Here is a 16,465-nt window from a genome sequence, read left to right as displayed (position 1 = left end):
TCCCCCTTGCTTTTACCTCTCATTATTCTGCTTGGAAACAGACTGTCCTAAAATGATTTGAGTGTCCTGCTGTCATTATTCAGAGAAGCATTTGTCAGAATGTCTTAATACACACTAATATTTTCAGCAGGCTTTTAATAGACCATCTTTCTCTCCAGTTTCTTTTAGTCCAAATCTTTAATGTAGGGTCTTGCATCTCTTTTCATGCTTCTCTTTTTATTACCTTTCTAAATGTATTCAGAAATCCCCTAGTTTGTATCCAGCAATGACTTATGTATAGAAGCATTAAAATGTACATTTAAAAACATTGAAGCTAATGTTGGAAACTGATAAAGTAATATTAAAGTTCCTAGTTAAAATATATGTGATTTTAAAAATACCAAATTTTAAAAGAGATATTTTTATAAAAATGAAGAAATATTTTTGAGAATTCAATTTTTTTTTCTTCTCCTTTTAGGAATTAAAAGTTCAGAAGAATTAAGAACAACAAAAAAAAAGTAATGTCCAGTGCTGGGGAGGGAGTACAGTGAATTTTCATCAGAGTGCTGATTTTTATTTGAGACTTTCAGGATGATTAAAAAAAAAAATCAATCTTCAATTTTTTTTGGAAGCAACATCTAATATTTAGCACCCACACTGTTATAAATAAACTTAAAGGATGTCAGAATCAAAAGAAGAGAGATCTTCAAAATTACTGACTCACACGCTAGCTGGGAGTTGTAGCTGGCTCCTTCCTCCTTGGGTTCACAACCTCTTCACTTGGCAGAGGGCAAGCAGTGACTTCGTGGCAACTCCTGGCTTTTGTTATGGCAACAGAAGGGCAGCCAGCAATGGGGCTCATGGCTGCAGCACAGGGGAGAAGCTTTGGATAGCTGGCTTCTGGCTTGAATATGAAATGGTAGCTGGGACTGCATGGCAAATAGCTAGGTGTTACAGAATGTGAGTATAAGATTGCGTGCATGGTTGTTACAGAATGTGAGGGTGTAATGGAATGCTGCAGATTCTCTGAGTCTTGTATGTGTTGACTTTAATGGTAAACAAGTAATTTGGGCCTGTCGGGAGCAGGGCTAAATGGATGACCTTAGAATACCTGTTGCTTTTCTTTTAGTCATGGCTGTTCTTAATATTTCTCTATTTCATTTATTTTTTTATAAAGGCATGGTATGGGAGGTTTGATCTCTTGCCAGGCAGCCTAGCGGGAATGCTCTGTTCAGTTATGCAAGAAGAATGGATTTGATCCCTACCTCCTGTTACCTTGCTCTTAGGAATAGACATTAGAGAAATAAGAGCATTAGCCTGCAGCCACGCTGCTGTGCTGTGCTCCCACAGATCTCACGAGGGCACTGAGGGCAGCTGCACTCAGGACTCTCAGGGCTGGGGGTGCTCTGGCAGTGTGGAAAGGAGCCAGAGAGTAAAAGAATGTGCATGGAACACTGTCCTCATCTCAGAAACAGGGACTTTCTGTTCTTTGTGGTCTATATTTTTTACCATTGTTTCGCTGATATACCTTTATTTCAGAAACGTACTTTTTTTAAGTCAACAAAGGTTATTACTGCGAGCATGCAAAATTGTGTGGATGCATTGTAAAGAACGGCACTTTGAAGTTCACCACTAAGAGTCTTCCCAGTGACACTTAAGACAGAGGACTTTGCAATCCAACTTTTCCTTACCAATCGGTTCAAAATGCGTCAGAGACACTAGTTCAGTGCAGTCACGCAAAGAGGTACCATCTTAACCTGTGCCAGTAATACAAGAGTCATGTTATTCTCACGTGTGCACTGAAGAAGTTGCATTTTTATTGTTTATTGGGGGTGGGATGGGGGGGGGGGTTGTTCCCAGCATTGCCTGGGTGCTTCAGCCTGAACCCTATGAGAAACACTGTGGCACGTTGTGCCCTGCAGAACTTACAGTGTGACGGGCAGTGCAGGCACAGGGCATCAGAAGGGCTCTGGCTCTCATAAGGAATAAGTAATGTGATGCTAGTGAGTGATGTTTAAAGCTGTGACTCCAGGGCTGAGCAGTAGGCTTGGATGATAGCAGAGAAAGTGTAGACGCAGGAGTTGAGGAGAAGGAGAAATAAGGGTGGTCGAGAAGGGGTACAGGGATGGGACTTTTATCAACTTCAGGCTCTAGTTTGTTCCATTCCACTGCATTTCACCCCAAAGCCCCACTTCTAGGGGAAGAGCAAAGCCACATATTTGTGAGGAAGTGTATGGAAAAAGTGTCTCCAGATACCTGAGTCAGAAGAAAGCTTGTGCAAAAGGAAAAGGGGCTGCACTTGGCCCTTATTTTATCCCCCTGCAGTACGAATACCTCAGAGCTAATGCAGATATTCATGTTATATTTAGAGCATCTATATGCCTAGGGGGAAATAAAGGTACTTTGCCTTTTACATTTCACTCCCAAATGACAAAACACTGTTTAGCTGTCTCGTTTCAACATCTTGTGAGCATATCCTGACTGTTAGTGTGCACTCAGATGAGGTGCTAATTGTCACCAGACACAGAACAAGGGACAGAGTTCCTTCCTGCCTGTTCTTCTAAGGAAACGCTGTAAGCAAAACTTTAGAGTCAGACCTGAAGCAAAATCTGAGCACCAAACAATTCTAAATGTTAAGTGAGTTCGACCCTACATCCAACTGCAATAGCAAAACATCCCTCAGATCTGAAAAACCCCAAAACAAGAGGGATATCTGGAGTAAGAGCTGATTTGTGTTCGGACCTTGTACAAAAGTGACTCGGTTCTGCCTGAATGTTTGACAAATGCTGTTCAACAGACTACAAGAATTTCCAGCACCTTCAAAACACAACCACAGCAGCATTCTGTAGTCCCCTCACCTTTGCTTTTTACATTTTGCCTTCCTTCAGGTTCTGAGTTTTATGTTATTAAATTTTGGTATAAAACATTGTAATAAATATTAAGCAGCAACATTTTCCATCCGAAAAATATTAAAGATGGAAAAATATTATTGTTTCCCTTCTTCTAGTGAGAAAAGTGAGGTGCTAATTACCTGCCCAAGGTGACTTTGCTCAGTAAAAGATAACAAAAGAAAGAGCTTTTTACATTTTGCCTTCAGGTTCTGAGTTTTATGTTATTAAACTTTGGTATAAAACATTATAATAAATATTAAGCAGCAACATTTTCCATCCGAAAAATATTAAAGATGGAAAAATATTGTTTCCCTTCTTCTAGAGAGAAAAGTGAGGTATTAATTACCTGCCCAAGGTGACTTTGCTCAGTAAAAGATAACAAAAGAAAGAGCAAGTTAATGTTTTGAAGGTTGAGTGTTTTGGTTTGGCCTTTTTTTTTTATTACTTCAGAAAAAGCACTCTGGTGGGAAAATGCAGCTTCAGAAATATGAAAATGACTTCAAATACAAGGTGAATCTGAAAGGGTTGGCTGCTGCTCACAAATTTGTGTCTGTGACACAACAATAGATGAGTGATCAGTTTGTGTATAGGTAATTGCATTGGGTCTAGCCTACAGGAAAAAATTGCTTTTATTCAAGAGTTCTGGACAGGGTGGAAGCACTTGAGTATTGTAGTGGTGGAAAAGCAAACAGACAGAAGAAGACTCTAGACAGTAGTGCACCTTTTGTTGGAGGAGAAAGATTCTGTGTGTGACTTTTTGTTGGCTGGAATTTGCCAATGCAAGGCAGTGCAGCGTGAGCTTGGTGGTCATAGGTGCCCGTCGGATCCCTGAGAGTGGTCCTTGGTGAACTAAAAGGGTCTTGTCCTCAGGACCACCAAAAATAGCCAGTGAAAAGTTATGAAACGTATCCAGTAAACGTTCTTCTGGAGAGAGAAGAAACTGTGTCCAGTATTCCACTGGCTGGGAATGAGTCAAGCCACGCAGCTGGATGGACACTGGTGCCTTTGCACTTGAACTAAACACTGTGCCAAGCAGCTGCTCTCCTGATTTATTTGCCTCCAGACTCTTTCTGTGCTGTTGTCCACACCTGCTTGTGCCTGGTTAGACAGATCTTGTCTGTGCAGGAAAGGAGTTTGATATATGACAGCATTACCCAGGAGTTCACAACCGTTTAGAGGTTCTCACCCACTACCAGGGTCTTCCTAGTGCTGTATCCAGTCCAGTGCTACCCTGCTACTGCTTCTCACCTAGGACTTGCTGTATCCCTGCTGCTCTGCCCACCCACCCTAAGATTCAGTCTTCCTTTTTTCTCTCTCTGTTAGCTCTTTTTTGTCCTTTAATGGATTTTGCAAACCTGCTGGCTCCTCTTCCTCAGGCTGGGAGGGGGACATGGGAAGGGACTGTGTCAGCCTGCCATCACCTCTTGCTTTCTCTTGAACTTTGTAAATGGTTTGAACTGTATTTCACCAAGCAGAAAAAGCATTTGGCGGGCTTTCCATCAGCAGTATATAAATAAAAATGGATAAGAATAGATTGGATTGTTGCTTCTTACATCCGCTTCCCCATTTTGTTTTTGACAGGTCCTGACACCCACACACACGCTCTTTTCTCAGGCTCAGATAGATCTGATTTTTTATCTGCTTTGAGTTTTTGGCAGGTTTTTCCATTCGTCATAGAGAGTTTCAATAGCTCCTATCCTGGTCCTTAGTGCTCAGGCCTTTTGCCCTTATGCTTTCCATACTTATGGGTCTTACCAGACCCATCATTAAAACATCACAAAGGCAAGAACCATACCTCCTGCAGGCTCTGAAACATGGAAGCTGCTGCTGCTGGCTACTGACCTCCTTTGCAGCTTCACTGGGTCCAAAAATCACTGCCCCACTTCAGTCTGTGCTTTCCACTGCAAAGGAAGTGGAACTGAGCAAACAGTCTGCAACAGGTAATTTATGTAATGAATTTACCCTTTTCCCTTGAGCTAATATGCATGAGTGCATGCTGATGTCTTCAAGTGCATTCCCTGTTTGAAGAGGCTTGCCTTATTTTTTCCCCCTGTGCACTGCTTTTAATGCTTCATATCAATCACAAGTGCTCCCTGGTGCTTCCAAAAGCAGGTATTTGCTATTCAAATGGTGTGAAGTTGCAACTGTTTACCTAAGTTTTGAGAAATTGTTTCTGATCTTGAAGTGGAAAAGCATTCAAATACCTCTGTCGTGCAGCACGTAGCCCTTTAAAGTGTGGGTTTAATGTTTACAGATGAAGTCTCGCAATTCATTTTTCATGAGCGTTTGTGCTGGGAGACCTTGGTTGCTGGAATGTGTGCACAAAGGGAAGCGTGAAAGCAACACAATAACAAACTAGCGCAACGTTCCTAAAAATTCCGTATTTGTTAAATCAGCTTTTAAATTGCCCGACTCTAAACATGAGCAGCGGAGAGGAGCGCGAGACAGAGATTCCCCTTTCTGCTTGCCATGCTCTATACCGGATAACATGGAAGCAAAGCAGTCAGGTGCAGAAGTCGGGCTGTAACTATTAGAGTGTCCAAAGGAGGGCCAAGAGGATGCTGAAGGGTCTGGAGTGGAAGCCTGTGAGGAGCAGCTGAGGGCACTTGGTCTGTTCAGCCTGGAGGAGACTGAGGGGAGACCTCATAGTGATGTTCAACTCTCCTGAGAGGGGAAGAGGGGGTCAGGCACCGATCTTTTCTCCCTGGTGACAGTGACAGGACCCGAGGGAATGGCCTGGAGCTGTGCCAGGGCAGGTTTAGGTTGGGTATGTTATAAACGCCGATCACTTGTTTCAAAAATTTAGAAAAGTTTAATAAAAATTAAATGGTTATAAAAATAATACAAGTGTAGTAATAAAGGTTACACAATTAGAGTTAGGACAATTAATGAGACAATAACAGCAAAGAGTTACAGCCCGGGCTGGGTACCCCTCTCTGGACAAAAGTGAGCCAGGAAAAGGACCCCGTTAAAAGAAAATTTACTCCTTGAGAAGGGTAATCTGTTGCATATACAAAACACTTTATGAATATGCATATATTTTATTTAAAACAAGAAATCCATCTGGTACTTGTCAAGAAATTTTCTGTAATTCCCAGGCACCTTCCAGTCTAAGTCCAGCTTGAAGAAGTTCGTTTCTGTTGATAAGGAAAACCATAAACTCCTTTCCTCTGGAAAATTTATGGGTTTCTGTAAAATCTGTGCGAAGAATTTCTTATTATCTTCTCATTTTCTTGAATTAATTAAAAGAATACCTTACACACATAATTTCTACTTTAACTACTAAATCTTGATTTTAATTACAAAACTACACTTACTATATTATTAAAATGTTAATACAACATAACTTTCTGTGAAAAATGCATATTATATGGCTCTACACAGATATTTACTATATGTATTATGCTAGGTTGGAAAGTTATGCTGTAGTAACATTTTAATAATATAGTAAATGTAGTTTTGTAATTGAAATTAAGCTTTAGTAGTTAAAATAGAAAATATGTGTGTGTGGTATTCTTTTTGCTCAAGAGAAGGAGAAGATAATCAAGAAATTCTTCACACAGAGATAACAATTACAAAAACCCCTAAATCTTCCAGAGGAGAGGAATTTATGGCTTTCCTTATCAACAAAAAAAACCGAACTTCTCCAAACTCGACTTAGACTTCAAGGCGCCTGGGATTAACAGGAATTCCTCAACAAGTACCGGACGAATTTCTTGTTTTAAATAAAAAATATGCATATTCATGAAGTGATTTGTGTATGCAACAGGTTACCCCTCTTAAGGAGGGAATTCTCTTTTATCGGGGTCCTTCTCCTGGCTCACTTTTGTCCAGAGAGAGGTACCCAGCCCGGGCTGTAACTTTTTGCTGTTATTGTCTCTTTAATTGTCCTAACTCTAATTGTTTAATCTTTATTACTATACTTGTATTAATTTTTTTCCATTTTATTTTTATTAAACCTTTATAAATTTTAAAAACCAAGTGATTGGCGTTTATTACACTTTCCAACCTAGCATAATACACATAGTAAATATCTGCGTAGAGCCATATAATATGCATTTTCCACAGGTATCAGGAAAAGGTTTTTTTTCCGCAGAGGGTGGTTGGGCACTGGAGCAGCTCCCCAGGGCAGTGGGCACAGCAGCAGCCTCAAGGAGCTCAAGGAGCGTTTGGACAACGCTCTCGGGCGCACGGAGTGGTTGTGGGAATGTCCTGCGCAGGGCCAGGAGCTGCACTCGGGGATCCCTGGGGGCTCCTCCCGGCCGAGGCCATCCCGCCATTCCCTCACTTCCTCTGGGCCAGGAGCTGCACTCGGGGATCCCTGCGGGCTCCTCCCGGCCGAGGCCATCCCGCCATTCCCTCACTTCCTCTGGGCCAGGAGCTGCACTCGGTGATCCCTGCGGGCTCCTCCCGGCCGAGGCCATCCCGCCATTCCCTCACTTCCTCTGGGCCAGGAGCTGCACTCGGTGATCCCTGCGGGCTCCTCCCGGCCGAGGCCATCCCGCCATTCCCTCACATCCTCTGGGCCAGGAGCTGCACTCGGTGATCCCTGGGGGCTCCTCCCGGCCGAGGCCATCCCGCCATTCCCTCACATCCTCTGGGCCAGGAGCTGCACTCGGTGATCCCTGGGGGCTCCTCCCGGCCGAGGCCATCCCGCCATTCCCTCACTTCCTCTGGGCCAGGAGCTGCACTCGGTGATCCCTGGGGGCTCCTCCCGGCCGAGGCCATCCCGCCATTCCCTCACTTCCTCTCGGCCGCGGCTCCGCGGGGGCGCCCCGGCCGGGCGGAAGTGACGCGCGCGTGAGGGCGGAAGCGGCGCGGGGCGCGGGTCCGCGGGCGGCAGGTGAGGAGCGGGGGCGGGGCCGGGCCCCGCGGAGCCCCGGGAGGGCCGCGGGGAGCCGGGCGGGGCCGGCGGGGCAGCTCCGGAGAGCAGCCGCGGCTCCGGTGGGTGCCCTCCCGCCGGGCCCCGCGGAGCCGGGCGTGGCCGGCGGGGCAGCTCCGGGAGCAGCTCCGGGAGCAGCCGCGGCTCCGGTGGGTGCCCTCCCGCCGGGCCCGAGCGGGGCCTCCGCGAAGGGCTGCGGCCTGTCACGTCTGGGGGCCACGGGCGCTGGCCGGCGGGAGCGCCGCCCGCTGTTGGGCAGAAGAGCTTAGCAGCGCCTGTTTAGGGAGGGACGGCAGGGCTGGAAAATGGCTCGTGGCGCTTCTTGTCCTGGGTGCGTCAGGAAGAGCATTGCCTGCAGGTGGAGGGAGGTGATCCTGCCCCTCTGCGCTGTGTTGGTCAGGGAGTGCTGTGTCCTGTTCTGGACTCCTCAGGGCGTGTGACGCGTGGAGCTCCAGCAGAGAGCGGCGAAGTTGGTTAAGGGACTGGAGCATCTCTCTTGTGAGGGCAGGCTGAGGGAGCTGGGTCTGTTCAGCCTAGAAAAAAGATTTTCCAGACAGGTTGTGGAGTCTCCCTCAGTGGATATTCAAGGACCATTTGGGTGCAATCCTGTGCCGGGTGCTCTAGGATGACTGCTTGAGCAAGGGGTTGGACTGGATGACCCACTGAGGTCCCTTCCAACCGGAGCCATTCTGTGATTTTTACGTGGTGCTTGGGTGCTGAGCAGTGACATGGATTGGAAGATCTGCCAGGCAGGCATGGAGCATGGAATTCTCAAATTGGAGGTGACATACAGGACTCCTGAGCTCCGCACAATGTTTCAGAATGATGCCTCTTTTCAGTGTAGATCAGGTACCCTGTAGGGACAGACGGGAGATGCTGCAGCCTGAAGGGAGAAACAAAAAAAGAGGAGGAGGTGTCTGAGAGAGACACGGGCTTCTGTGTTGTGTATGACATGATTTTTCCTCAGAAAGTCGACTGTTGGCTTGTGGTGGGGTTTGGGTGTTTTGTACTATTCCAAGTAGTTGTACTGCTTGTAGTACAAATAGTACTTTGTACTATTCCCAGGCCAGTAGTTGTGTTGATTGTAATGATTTGTCAAATAAAACCATATTGTCAGTGTTTGCAAGTGAACCCAATTTGCTGATGCAATTATTGGAATAATCTTTTTATATGTTCAAAGTAAAGAATGAGTTGGCCAGCGATAAGAAGAGCATAGGACTACTAGACCGAGCTGTGCACATGAAGAAAGGATGCTGATGGATATAGGGAACGTTGTGAGTTCACATCCAGCAGTGATGATCATTGACAGTATTTATTTTAGTAATCAACAGGAAATCCTGTGATAAGGTTTCCCCCCTTCTTTTTTTTTTTTTCTTTTTTTTTTGGTTTGTTTGTGGGGGTTTTGCGTTTTGTTTGGGTTTTTTATTTTCTCTTTTGGTTGTTAAATGTGGTTCAGATACTGAATGGTTGAATAGCACCTGGATTTTCCCAAAGACCTCTTTCCAAAGAGGAGGCTCTTTATCCCTGTGCAGAGGAGGCTAATTCTTGACTCTGTGCAGGTCACAGTGCAGCTTCCAACAAGGAGTGTGGGATAGTGCTCAATGTGGTTGTGGCATTTCATGTGATTGAGGCAAATGTCAGCTGGGAGTATGCTTGGAATGACCTCTTTGTTTCATGGAGGTTGCATGGCGGGTGTTGCTGGCCGTGATGTGCCGACTGGGCTCACCTGTCCTGGAGGTAGAAGTTAGAACTGCCGCCATTCCTTGGCAGTTCCCTGAAATACAGAGCCTTCCTGGAGCAATGAAAGGAAGTGGAGCAAAGAGTGCTGCTCTTGCCAGAGGCAAGGCCTGGAAGCAAAGTGGCTTTGGCATGTCCTTGTAGAGACTTCTCTGCATGACAGTTTTCTGGGAATCAGACGTGCTCCAGTCAACTTGCCCATGCTTAGACTTTATTTTAGGAAGGCTGGCTGATAAGTTCTCCTGATATTTCATTATATTTGTCTTGTCTGAGTAGTAAAGCTAGGATGTAGTAGCGGCCTGATATATCTCTGTATTCCTTGGATGCTTTGAATGGGGGGGAAACAGCCACACCTCCAGAGCCCTGAGGCAGAAGAGTGCCTGAGGTACTCCTAGAGCAGCACAGGCTGCTATTCTTAGCATCTGTCCTTCTTCTATCACTCCAGATATTTAAACTGAGTTTTAAATCTTCATTCCTTCAGATACAAAGTGCTGTTCTCTCACGTCAGGAGTTCTTGGGCCAGAAAACGGAAAGCCGATAATTCCTGGGAACTACTCTGCAATCTGGTTTCTGGGAATACCAGGTGACTGTGGTTACATCAAGCTCAGCTTGGGGAGTGAAAGGGAAGGGTAGAAATTGAGGGCTGGGGAAAAATAGTGTTAAGGTAATCCTGAAAGCAAGGCAGATTTTTTTTATAACATTTTTTTAGATTAAAAGTAATGTGCAGAGGAAGAAGAGGATTATGTCTGAAATTACTATGTTTCCCGTGGCTGTGGTGTAAGAGATTGAAGGGAATCATTTTTATCACTCAGAAAAGCAATTTCTGTAGCTAATCAGTTCTGCTTATACTCCCTCATGAGATAACCTTTCCCAGAAAATAGTTCATCCAGGTGTCATTTTTTTGACCCAGCTTTTCATCAGCTCCTGTCAATCAGGCCACTCTGTAGGGATATTCCTTCTAGCAAATGTGAACAGACTTGAAGACATTCCTTATTTAGTGAGTTCTCTTGTCATCTTCTAGAAATGCAAGCATTGCCTTTGCTTTTGAATGTATATAACAGGCAGGAACTGATCTGGTCGCTGGTTTGGTTTAGTTGTTTCCTTAACTGAATGTCTAAGGCTTTGTTGTAATACTGCATGTGGAGCCTGGGGGCTGTAAACTCCAGAACTTTGGAGCAGAGAGTACTGAATGTGGAGGTGAAAACCAGGACACTGCGAGTTACGGTTTGTGGCAGTGGTTAGATCTGCAGCTGAGATCCCTCTGCAGAAGGGTGGAGCTAATTTTGCATCAGAAAATTAGAGGGGGGAAACTAGCTGGATTTTTTTTTTTTTGTTGGACATGGTGTGTTTCTGGAAGTAAGTATTGCTGTGGTCTGATAGTGAGAATGAGAAGCTCCAGACATTCTGCAGGAAGCTCTACAGCAGCATTCTGGTTAACCTGCTTTTGGAGTTCCATTGTTTAAGAGAACTAACTGCAGAGAAATGGCTCTCTAGAGGTCTTTGCATAGCCAGCGGCTTCTGTGTACTTCAGGCATACAAAACCAAAGTGCCTCCATTTAGGAAATCAAAGAAGGTGCTGTGTCTGGATGTTTGGGATGGCATTTTCAAGTTCAGTTATGATGTTTGTATAGTAGGTGTAGCTAAGCTATTTGTTTAGTCTTCCTTTATAATAAATAGTGATAGGAAGGTAAGGCAGGCAATTAGCAGAGTGTTTGTGGTCAGTTGTATATGTTGCCCTGGAATCAGATCTATTGTTCATTACAGCATCTGTTTGTCTCCATTACTGTTGAGAGCCAAAGGTGGCAGTCAAGGAGGGGGTTGTCTGTTTAACTTTAGATATCAACATCTGTCTGTAAAAAGGAGCATTATGTATCCAGCTGGAGGAAGTCCATTTCAGCCTGTGCTTAGAGGATAGGGCTTTCTCAGTCAGGTGATGTAGTGAGGGAGGCTGCCTGTGCTTCACAAAACAGATCTCTGTGTTGAGGGGAAAGATTGTCCTGAAGACAGTAGTGGCTTAGAGGGTGTCTTAGCTTATGAAGCTGGTAGGATTGAAATGCACCTCTAAATTCTTTTAAGTCTCTACTTTTCAGATTCTCTTAAAAAAAAAATGTAATAGCATTCTCTCTCTGGAGAGTCAATGTAATTTGTTGTATCTAATCCATCTTTAAATGTCAGGTATTTTACTAAGGAGTTGCCACATGCTATTGTAAAGCTGGGCTCTGAGATCTCAAATTTTGGTTCTTTCTCTTAAGCCTAAGTGGAATATGCCAGTAGTGACAAACCAATAAATCTAAGTGGCTCTGAGTAGTTTTTTGGGTGAGCGGGAGTCTCCAGATTTCACTTAAAGTAGCTGCCACAGTTATTTCTTTGAAAGCAAAATGTGTGAGCCAAAGGTGTTTTTAACAGGCTCTGGCTTCTTGAGAAAGAGGTGCCTTAAATGCTGGGCCCATGCTTTCAGAAGCAGATTTTTGACAGGCCTGTGCTTTTCTTCAGGTAGTCCTGCTGACTGTCAGGTGCCTCAGTGCTCTACTGCTTCTTCAGGGCCATGGTGTGATGTGAGGCTGACTCCTTTTGAAAAGGGTTTGGCTGTTCAGGTAATCCCATATCAATGAGCAGTTGTGGGAGCAGGAGATGCCCTGTAGGATTTGTTTTCTACACAGAGTTTTTGTTGCTTGTGTTCTTCTGAGGTAATGCTATACTGTAAGGATAGGCTGAAAGGTTGAGGTTGAGTAAGTATCCTCTAAAGCTGGAGGAGAGGAGCAGAAATGGCTTTTACAACTGTGGTTAAAGTAACCTTGTGATGTAGATTGGGCTGTGATGTGCTCCTGCTGCTGAGAGGGAGGGAGAATGATGGCTTCTCAAGTTTTTCACTTTCCTGCACCTGTTGCCATTTCTGTGTCTGGGGAACTCCAGCTCCTCTGTTTAATTCACTCCTTGATAATGGGCAGGATGGGACAGTGGAATGGACAGAGTCATTTAGTTCCAGAAACAGCCCTGGGAGGCAAAATCACAGCCGATGCCAAGCACTCCAAAAATGGAGAAACTGCACTCTTGTCTAAAATAACTACTAGAGGTCTTAAGACCAAAGCAGTAACATCTACAAAGGAGTTTGAGGGTGCTACTATAAGAGACATCTAGTAACATGAGCACCCTGGTGGAGTACAGCCTGCTACGGGGCCTAATTAGGGTCTTATTAATGCTTTCTTTCATCACTGCCTTCCAGCCTTCAGATGGTGATTAGACCTATTTATAGGGACAGAGTTCCTTAATATACAGCACACTCTACTTCTTGCCAATCAAATCAGTAGCATCTGCATCTTTGATTGCTGCCTAATAACATTGTAGAAGACGGTTAATTAAAAAATATAAATAGACCTTTCATCCTCTTAACTTACCAAAGTGCTTCTCTCCTGCCCCCACCTTGCTTCCCGAAAAAAAGAGTAAAGTTGGATTAGCGCAGGGACTGTGGTGAACCTCTCATCTCACTGCTGGAAATGCATCCTGCTACCCTATCCAGGATAGTTCCCTCTCTTGTGTGCTCTGCTGGAGGACTAAATTTCATCCCCTCCCATGAATGTCAGCACAGGGCAGAATGATTGTATGCTGCATAATAATGGGTCTTGTATGTAGGCTCCTGTGCTACCTTTCAGCAATTTCTAGCTCTTGTTTCAGTGTCTACATCTGTGTGAGTGTGTGTGCACACACTGCCTTATCCTGCCCCTGAACAGCATTTCATATGCAATGGAATATTTTGCTTTTTCAAGTCTCTTTTTTAAATACTGTTTTCTGGTTTTGCAGCTGGTAAACTCACAGGAGTGTGCTTTATCTGTGGAGGGCAAGGTGGTATAATTAACTTTTTATATTGTTCTTATTTTTCCTTAGAGGATTTAAGTCTGGTATTTTGTTGGTATAGCCTCTAGGCAAGCCTCCAGAACAATCAAGGTGTGACTTGAATATGCTAGCAGATTTGACCATGGGAAAATGTTTGTCCAGGTAAACATGGTAGAAAGTATTACATGTAAGAAATTACTCTCAGGGAGGAATTTGGAATGACTTCTCATGGTTAACCAAGTTATGGATGTGACTTTCCTTTGTCAGAGGAGACAGCATTTTCTGATAAACTATGACCAGAGCCTGTCTGCTCCATCTTTTGAGTATGTTTGATCTTAAACTGTAGCTCATTTGTGGTTTGGTCTGTTCCAGCATTGGAGCCATACTGGTGATAGTGGTGTGTGGTGAGGGATATGCAGATGTGTTTTATTGCATATTGCTGATCCCTATGTCCTCACAGGTGGCTACAAGCATTGATCTTTTATTAGGATCCTACAAAAGAGAGACATAGGGTTAGAGATAGCCTGCCACTTCTTTTTGGAGCTGTTACTGCCTGTGGGAATTAAAGGCCTCTAGTTTTTGCTGCCTTTCCAGTGCAGTGAGAGAAGCAGCAGCACAGTAATTGCTAAAGCAGCCATGTAACTCATACATGCTGAGTTTTTTTCAAAGTATTTAGTCCCTCTTCTCCCCTGAGCCTGCTTTTTTAAGCTTCTTTAAACATGTTAAGGAAGCAGGTATTGTTGATGGCTTGCCTTATTCTCCCTTTATTTTCATGGCAAAGTACATGTCTGGTAAGTGCTTGTGTACAGCTTTACATTCTCCCTGTGTTAAGGGCAGCCAGGCTATATTTTTAACATTGCCTTTATGTTCCTTTGAAAAACTAAAATATTTAAGGTTGTGGTGTTGTTTTATTTTTAGATAATCATCCCAGTGGTCAGTCCTCCATAGAGCAGTATTTTCTAATGAACTTAGGGAAGTGCTGCTTCTTTTACAAACTCTGTTTGCTCTGTAACAAGTTCTTTTGGGCTTGCCTTAACATAAGAAGAAGTTTTATTCTTATGGAGAGAGGTGAGGAAAGCAGGTGGAGTGTTTCTCTACCTGTCCTGAGCAGTGAATGATATACTTTCTTTTCCAGGGGCAGAGCTCCACATATCCCTCCAAGTATTAGACTTAGCTGTGGTGAGTGAAGAGTAAGCCCAGTTATTGGTTCCAAATGCCTGGAAACCCTGGAGTGCTCAGCCTGTATCTGTCCTGGTTTATGTCTTCCAGAGAGGTGAAACAGTCTGGTAGAGACTGATTCTGTTTCCCACTCCCGCTGTTTCTCTCAGCTTTTGCAAGTGTGAGTGTTGCAGCTGAGCGGGAGAGAACAGCTTTGAGTGCAGAGGAATAGCCACTAGCCCTGGGGAGTTTTGGACCAACTTGCCTGAGGTGAAAGGCACAGACAGCTTAAGGCAGAAGTGCAAATTTAAGCAGTCAGTAGCTTTAGTCAGAACTTCCAAAACAGAACATAGCACTTGGAAGCAGGTGGTGAAGTGACAACACAACCTTTTTCTCTTTGTTTTCACTTTAATAAGGTAAATGAGGTTATTCTATAACACCAGAGCATATTTGTCTTGATCATGAAAGTTGACATAGAAAGAAACAATTGAATAAAAAATGTCTGGAGCCCCCAGATGCTGTAGCTCTTTTGCTCTTTTCCAGAGCCTCTTTGATGAAAAAAAACCCCAAAAATCTATGTGTTGCTGTTTCTTCTGCTTTGTGTGACCTGTTGGTGGTCACACCACTAATGATTAAATCTCTTGGGTGATCTGACATCTGTTTTTGTGACTCATGCTTTCTTTGGGCACATGTGTCCATTTCTCACTGTAGCCTCAGAGTATTTCATGTCAGCTGTCATAATTCCAGCATTGCTGTACTTCCTAGAGAAACACACCCTCTGTAAGATTCTGGAGTGATGCTGGAGCCAGTCTGTTGCTTTGCTGGAATTCCCTTCTATATGTAAGATAGAAGCAGTTTATTTGCACCTTTGCGTTCATGTTGCATGAGGGCTTGGCGCCCATTGGATAGAAGAGTTGACATATTTTAACACCCAGCACTCACTTCTTTATTTTTTTATGTACTAATTCTGATAGTGGAACATGGCAAGAAAATGTGCTGCTTCTTTCTCAGTGCACTGGGGTTTGAGATAAAGGAAGTCAGTCTTACTGAGTGATGTTCAGTCTTTGCTTTCCTTCCTGACTTCTGCTGGGAATATTTTGACTTTCCCTTTTAAAATATTCCTTATTCCTGCAGTCTCTTTCTGTTAAGTGAAGCAGTTCTCCTTTTATTCTAACCACGTGCTGGCCCTTACTCAAATTGTTTGTAAAACTGGCTTATTTCTCCAATTAGTTTGGTCCTAAGAGGTAACAAGTAGCAGCTGCAGCATGGGATTTTGCCCAAGTCTAGTAATTTAATTGTTGCTGTTTTCTCTCCTCCTTGCTATAGAACTTGTTCTCTTGCACAGAAAGAATTTTCTCTTGTATCTGTCTCTGGCAGTAATTTCCAGAGTCTGCCATAATTTTCCACTATTTGTTTTAGGAAAGGTGAGAATCTGAAGCTCCTTTGAGAGTCTTCATGGAGAACCTGTGAAGGTGATGTTTACCGACAGACAAACTGTGACAGTGTGAGCAGGAGCACCCAGGGATTTTCCTGCTTTGCCCAGTATTGGGTGCTCCTCTGTTTGCAAGGGAGCAGTGGGACCTGAAGGAGAGTCTGTAGCTTCTAACTGTTGGGAAAGAAATGTTTTGGGAGTAGCTAGAGGAGCGCTGCTCCCAAGTGGGAGCATCTGGCAGTCAGCAGCTGAACTGAGCTTGGTTTTAGGAAGGACTCTAGGAGAATTAGGATTGGTGAGAGTCTGAGGGATCATATTGGGGCTGCATAATCTTACCTGGCCTCAAGAGGTGAAAATCTTGGTTTTCTTAGGATTACCTTTACACAGGAATGGTTTTGATAATGAAACAAGTTTCAGAAGTTTCCTTCTTGCCCCTGCTTCCCACTATGTTTCATGACTGGACAATTACAGCTGTTTATCTGGCTGCAGTAAATTGGGTCATTGAACTGATTCGAGTTAAAAATAGGCACCCCGAACATCAGGAGCACTGATGCA

General features: G+C 44.1%; 1 protein-coding gene across 2 annotated transcripts in view; it reads left to right on the top strand.

Moving 5' to 3' along the window:
- The first annotated feature begins 7,671 nt into the window (after window positions 1-7,671).
- WASHC1 (WASH complex subunit 1) overlaps window positions 7,672-16,465 on the top strand; it is a 38,213-nt gene continuing 29,419 nt past the window's right edge. Inside the window, exon 1 of one of the 2 annotated variants that reach the window (XM_068191710.1) lies at window positions 7,672-7,713. The gene's annotated coding sequence lies outside the window, so the exon portion shown is untranslated. Of the gene's footprint in view, window positions 7,714-14,447; window positions 14,594-16,465 lie in introns of those variants that run through there. The other variant, XM_068191709.1, reaches the window with a different exon arrangement.

This window comes from Anomalospiza imberbis, chromosome 5 (assembly GCF_031753505.1).
Source record: "Anomalospiza imberbis isolate Cuckoo-Finch-1a 21T00152 chromosome 5, ASM3175350v1, whole genome shotgun sequence".
In the NCBI taxonomy this organism is placed as follows: Eukaryota; Metazoa; Chordata; class Aves; order Passeriformes; family Viduidae; genus Anomalospiza; species Anomalospiza imberbis.
This window is presented reverse-complemented; position numbering and strand designations above follow the sequence as displayed.